Source organism: Brachycentrus maculatus, unplaced genomic scaffold, assembly GCF_059751285.1.
Source record: "Brachycentrus maculatus isolate JH-2025_06_01 unplaced genomic scaffold, ASM5975128v1 h1tg000010l, whole genome shotgun sequence".
NCBI lineage: Eukaryota > Metazoa > Arthropoda > Insecta > Trichoptera > Brachycentridae > Brachycentrus > Brachycentrus maculatus.
In genome coordinates this window covers 824,520-830,519 of record NW_028280764.1, presented here as the reverse complement: position 1 = coordinate 830,519, position 6,000 = coordinate 824,520, and the positions used below count along the sequence as shown (strand labels likewise).

The window sequence follows — 6,000 nt, the reverse complement described above, 5'->3', positions numbered from 1 at the left end:
TTACCCACGCTGATCGGCGGGATGCTAGCGCGGCGCGAGGTAGAAAGGGGGGTAGAGATGGTGGAGGAGATGATGCAGGAGCAGAGGTTCCGGGAACCTTTCTCCACGGTGGCTCCGGTCGGTGGAAGACCGGCTCGGAGTGAAGACGGCCGGCGGAGGAGGGGCCGAAAGTAGGTTACGGTCCGGCCCCGCGCCTATATACACCGCGGCGGACTGTCGACAACAGTTCACTCTTCCTCTGTTACCGCTACCGCAATCACTACTCGAGGTACGTCAACATCCGCACCTACTTTATAATTGGTGGTGGCTCCCAAATTCCTCGTCCGCCCTGCGTCCGCGGATCGCGCGAGCTTTTGTTCTCGTACCGATTTGCATCTGTCCCTCGAGATTTGTGTGGCCACAATGAGTCCGCAGTTTGAATATTTAGCACAGAGCACCAGCGATATGTGCGTGACACCTTACGAGTAGATAAGTGGAAAGTGTCGTGAAGTGTTTTGCTATTTCCGAGGAAAACTTCTTTGGGTGTTATCGGACCACGCATAGTACGCCGGTGCTTTGTTGTAATCAATTCAATTTATCTACTCATAAACGACGAATAAATAATAGAATATTAAGCTTATTTCTAGGATCCCAATTTTTAATTGTTTGGATTTAATTCAGTAGTTTTTAGATATTGTAATTACTCATTTTGCTAAAAAGCTTATTATTATATACGTACAGCATTCAAATTTAAGAAATAAGAACATTTCAGTACGATGTTAACATTATGCTCCATTTGATTTATTTCTGGAAAACTTATATATTTGAATTGTTTGATACTTTTCATTATTTTTTATTTCAAGAGTTAACAATATTTCTAAATATCATCATTCAATACAATACGTGACATCGATCATTAAAGTTTATTCTTGTAAAGGGATCCTTAGGTTAAGTAAAAAATTACTGTGAAATAATATTTTAACCATTGAGGTATGTTGAAGAATGATACGCTACCTACACTTCAAAATTAGCTTATACTTATATCTAACCAGTTTGAATAGAGCTGGGATATGTATTATCTATATTTGATCTGAAAACTTGAAGAGACAAACGTTGCAACGACTTTTCATGTATATTATTTTATTAAATTTTGTAATACTATTTAAAGTTGCTCTGAAAAATGTTATTCTCTAAATCCTTGAAAGTGGTACGGAGGATATTTACTATATACCCGTATGAAAGTCCCGGGAATCGAACCCAGGACATGCATACATGGTAGCCAATGTCCTACAAATACGAGATGGAAAGGGCATTTATCCAAGGCGTTAAAATCGTCTTTATACAATTACTACCGGGCAGGGTCAAATTTATATGTAGTGAGGTCCTAGAACGAGTGAACAAGCTTTTCGATTCATTAAATAAGTTCAGGCTTCCACCGAAAAACTCAAAATTACCGTTGAATCAGTATTGTCGATCAAAAAAATGTCGCCAGGAAATTTTGACATCATGAAACCTTACTAGCATTATTTCATAAATTTCTGAAAACTTTAAAAAAGAGTCGAAACTCGTATTGAGGATGACGAGCAAAAAAGGTTACCACGGCAGGGGGACAGATTTTTTCTTCACAAATTCTATCGGGCCGTAATAATATTTTAATGTTCTCACTCGTTTGAGGGAAATTCGCATTTTATAATTTTGTGTCACCCAGAAATGATAGTTCCCAGGAAATTGCGATGCCGCGAAATCTGATTTTATGATGTCCTCTAGCTTCCAAGTAGAACTTATGGCCCTTATGAGATAATTCACTATTGCCATCGGGGCGTCTGATTCAGTTTTTCCCGTAGGCGCAACATTTTCTTTTTAAAGCTTCTGGTGTCGAACCAAACATGCTACTCGCTCTCTACTATGGTTATACGTAATTTAATTAACTTTTAAATCTTCGTTTTTTTCGTAATCCATGTACTTTAATAATTTATTTAATTCTGAAAACTTTTTACATACTGTAAGGTAGGTAGAAAAAATGATAGTATCCATACTTAAAAGCATATTTAGTGACTCATTATTTATTAATAAGTCTATTGGATTTATTAAAAAATGCTATAACATTAACAAAATTATTCTTTATTTACAAACTGTCATAATTGAATGATGCGTGGATAAAATAAATCACATGATGTTCACATTAGATATTCCTTCTTAAAAATAGACAAACCAAATTAGTCAAACGATTTAAAATTCATATTTAAAAAAAACGAAGTTATTTGTACAATTCTTTCTGTTTAGAAATTGTACATACAAATAATATATATCCAATATTATATCATACTCAATTGAATTATGCACGAAGATTTTTTATAATAAAATATCAAAAACTCGTCAGTTTTTGTAATAAAGCTACTTACTAAATTCTTATCTATTTAGCCCATAGTCATTTCCAATTTTCTAGGCACAAGCCAAAGACTTTAATAAAATCATGTTATTATAAAATCACCGTGTTTTATATTTTGTCTTTATTTAAAAACTCATTGAATAAAAGGAACGACAATCAGAGATTTAAAAACATCTATGCATTTTTTAATGACAAGAAAATCGACTACTGTCGCCAAGAAACATAACTTCATTTTCAACAGGTTCAAATGCGCGATATATAGAAATATATATATATATATATATATATATATATATATATATATATATATATATATATATATATATATATATATATATATATATATATATATATATATATATATATATATATATATATATATATATATAGATATATATATAGAAATGTTAATTTCACGTGAAAAAAACAGACGCTTTATTGAGTCTTTAAATTTGCTACAATCGTTATGTATAGTTAATTTATTGTAAAAAATAAATTAACATCTTACCGGACATCATCAACATAATTTTAAAAACCAGTATTCATGTTTGACTAAAATATTCAAATGAGTTAGTGAAATTACTAGGTAGAAGTTCGTTATAATGTAAATCAATCTAATTAAATTATGTCTTTTGATTTTATAATCTAAAAATCATATATAAATATACCGGACTCTCTTTTCATATCGTGGATACTTTGAATACGAGTAAAAAATGTACTATAATAAATTTAAAAAATAGTGAATATGTTTTCTCGTTAAACTAACTCGTAACTGATTAAGATCTGAAAAAAAAGAACATTTGTTACTGTTTATGGTATTTTATTTTCTTTTTAATACCTAATAAATTATAGTTTTTTTGTGGTATTTTTACACTATAGGCATGTAAATACGCACCCATTGTATTATCTGGCGGTCTTTTAAATAGTAATAACGTGCAAGGGATTAATAACAGTTTTATTTTGAAACCGTATAAGAAGTACCATAAATTAATATTATTTTAATGATAATAATAATAATAAATCCCTTACCGCACCCCAATGGTGCTAGGGCACTGCTTCATATAAACGCACTGTTATCTCGATCGATTACACATGAAGGAAAGGTGATCAGCCCTCCACTTCAGGTACCAGTCCAGTGTAATATTGAATAAATATTAGAGTGAAAAAATCACTAATATTTATTAAACCCCCCTGGGAATCGAACCCGGGACCTCCAGAATGGTAGGCGAGCATGCTGACCATTACACTACGGAGGCGGACAATTGTAAAATTGTTTAAGTTAGTATAGTGAGTATTTTTGCAATGAGAGTTCAAATTCAAAGTCGCTCTTAAAATACATGCAACAATTACTTATGTTTTTGTATACGTAAGATCGCATCCTGTATGACTTGATTGAGAAGAGAAGAAAAGATTTATTTAATCGGCGAATTAACCCGGATCAAAGCGAGGCCGAGTTTGGTTAAAAAACTTTATTGAGAAATAATGATTTTTATGCTTGAATTTGAAAACGATCAAAGCGCTAAAACTTTATTAGGCACGCATTGTACACAAAGTAAATATATTTTTAACATGCTACACCCAGCCACGCGTTGCTGTGGCTCAGTCTGGTTAGATAGAAAATAAATAAAAGAGATAGAACACATTTCTAATAAGTTTAATTTCACAATGCTTCTGGGTACAGAATATTTTAACACCTGTCAACAAACACGCCGTTTGCCATACATAAGCAATGTTTAAGTTTTCCGTATGTTGTTGTTACGTTCAACAGATGGCGCTGCCATTACGATTATTAAACTGTTTAAAAAAACTTGTTTTTACCTGTTGCAAGCAACGTTATTTCAAAATTTCAAATTAGTAGATAAATAACTTTAGAAGATTTATTATTTTGAATAAAGTAACATCGATATTTTTATTTAAAATGATAATGCAAAATTATAAAGAAAAAAATGTGCAGTGCAACAAAATAATAAAAATAGGCAAGGAATCAAGATTTTTATTGAAAATATTTTATTGTACTACATATGGATATCTATTGTACTTTCCTTGTTCTGGGCTGGTTTCTCCAGTAAAAACGAAAATTGGCTATTAATTATATCACTCAAAGAGAAAATTTTGGTACCGACAGGTTTCCAGGTTTTAGAGAAGTTTTCACTTTCCATTATTCGGCTTATTTTAAAGTTCAAAGTTCAATCGATTTCGTTACGAATTTTATTCAAAACAGAAATAATGCTTTCTTTGTTAATGTGGGAACTAAGATTGCAATGTAAATATAATTAATAATAATTAGATAATTATAGCTTTTATTAATTTTCCGATAGTTATTCTAAGATTTGAAAGGGTTATTAAGTGATTCTCACAACACAATTAACGATAGCATTGTACGATCTCACAAATGTTTTTTTTTTTCAAAATTTTTAATTGTTTTAAATTGATATATTTTTAAATAAACTCATTCTAGGTAACTCTTCATTTTTATTTTTAAATTGCACTTATTTGTTTTATATAAAAGTAATAATCAAATGAGTAATGTGGCTTTAGTTGTAAAGAACTCAAGAATATATTTAAAAAAAAAAACAACAAATTCCATGTTACATGATAAAACGTGTTTAATTGAATGCCATTTTATAAAATTTTCTTCTATAAAATTTACTTCCATAAATACTTGTATAAAATTTGATGCTACGTATTTTAATATTCATAATTTCGTAAATTCTGATTCGTTTCCTTTAAAAAAAAAATATTTATATTTTTGCTACCCAAGAGTTGATATTCCCTAGATTAATCGCAAATTATTTAATGATGTGTTTATACTTTTAGTCAAGCGTTCCGCAAATTGGCGAGAGATAATACTGTAAAATGTCTATATTAACGTGGATAAATAATATAATCTTTGATTATAATTGAAAACTCCATAATACATAATAATCTTACATACAATATGCACGTCTTGTTAGCGTTTGTTATATTCTGTTTGATTTTCAAGACCACATATCGCTCACTCCTTTCAAGAACGTCATAAATCCAAAATCGTCAATTTTCAGTTGCACATGTTTTCGGATTGCCCAAAAAATGTACTATATCCAGGAAAAGAGGCATATTTTAAACTTAATATTTACCAGCTACAGGGCAGAAAGTGTTGATGATTCATTTTGAATAAAAGGTATTATTTAATTATTTTTTTTAAATATGCTAAATATTTTTCAAATGGACAAAAACCTTCAGGTTTTACCTGAAAAGATCTGTTGCACATTAAAAAGTTCAATAAGTGGCTTGATATTTATTTTTAATACATTGTATTATATTTTTAAACTTTAAAAACGTTCTCCTGAAAGATCAAGTTTTTTGATTTATGACGTTCTTGAAAGGAGTGAGCGATATGTAGAAATATCGATTGGATAATGACATCAATCGAGCAGTCAATATGTTGATGAAAAAATATAAAAGCTTAAAAATAAAATAAGTTTGTAGTCGTAGACTAGTAAAATAAATCGCATCGTTTTACATAATTCATATTAGGAAACATATATTCATATCAGGAAACTCTTAGGGGTGTTCATAATAATGGTAGGTACTTAGTTGTTTCTTGTAAATAAAAAATGTTATAAAATAGCATAAAGAGTAATTATGTTATA

The 6,000-nt window shown here is 30.4% G+C and overlaps 1 protein-coding gene across 1 annotated transcript in view; it reads left to right on the top strand.

Annotated features, from left to right (window-relative positions):
• Positions 1–224: 224 nt before the first annotated feature.
• The window catches only part of LOC148313523 (uncharacterized), a 29,779-nt gene continuing 24,003 nt past the window's right edge, over positions 225–6,000 (top strand). The window contains exon 1 of the mRNA XM_088261886.1: positions 225–268. The gene's annotated coding sequence lies outside the window, so the exon portion shown is untranslated. The remainder of the gene's footprint in view (positions 269–6,000) is intronic.